Raw genomic sequence first — 1,007 nt, 5'->3', positions numbered from 1 at the left:
AATGTAATTACCTATATTTTGTATACTGATTTTATAGTTGTTGTGTGGTAAGTAGTTGTTTACTCTAAAGAAAATGAAAAATCCGTAACGATAAACGGGTTTAAATTTGCATGCATCTGTAGTACTCATATGTGACCACTAGATGGACGTAAACACCAGACTTCTCTTAAATTATACTCTTCTGTGACGACCATTAAAATAAATTCTAACATTCTGTATATAATTTCTTGCCAAAGTGTGTGGCGTGAAAACGGGCTTATGGCATTATAAAAGCCCAGATACTCCTTATTGATACTCCTAATTATTGATTAATATTTTAATTAGAAAAGCAGCGGACGCGAACTGGTAATTCGAGCCGAGCAGATTTTTGGATATTTAGTGGTTAGAGACTCCATATTCATCATTGGCAACAGCCTGGTTTTCGTTTTAAATGGAAAAAACAGAACTGATATTGAAGCTGTTATTGATGTAAATGTCTATATTTATTATGCATGCTTGTTTTGTTTATTATTTACATTTATTTCAAGTATTTTAGCTTCATTTAACAGTTTTAACCTTGTTGTGCCCGCTGCGTAGGTGTTTTATATTATTTTGACCACTAGAGGGAAGTAAAGACTCACTGATGAGGACATTGTCTCAATCACTTTTTCTAAAGAACAAGCAATTTTATAATGTTTTGCTGCATCAGTCTTCCCGCGACTGCAGAACATTTGTGTTTGTCTTTTCAGTGTTCGGTATTGGGAAAATTCTAATGTACTTCCCTCGGGAGATGTGGAAGTAATCCCGTTCCTTGTATTTAAACAAGATGTGAGGCATTTCCCACGAGATTAAATCACTTAGCTACTTTGAACACTGGGGAATAACTCATTAGTGGTGTAGGCAAAAATCACTAAAGGGAAATCATTTCAATAATGAATAAATGATTTTCTTTCCCTGTTACTATTTGATTGTTAGCAAAGTTGGTAGATGGCTAATTAGAAATGACATTTCCTTTCTGTGCTCTCTAC

Source organism: Takifugu flavidus, chromosome 18 (genome assembly GCF_003711565.1).
Source record: "Takifugu flavidus isolate HTHZ2018 chromosome 18, ASM371156v2, whole genome shotgun sequence".
Classification (NCBI taxonomy): Eukaryota; Metazoa; Chordata; class Actinopteri; order Tetraodontiformes; family Tetraodontidae; genus Takifugu; species Takifugu flavidus.
This window is presented reverse-complemented; position numbering follows the sequence as displayed.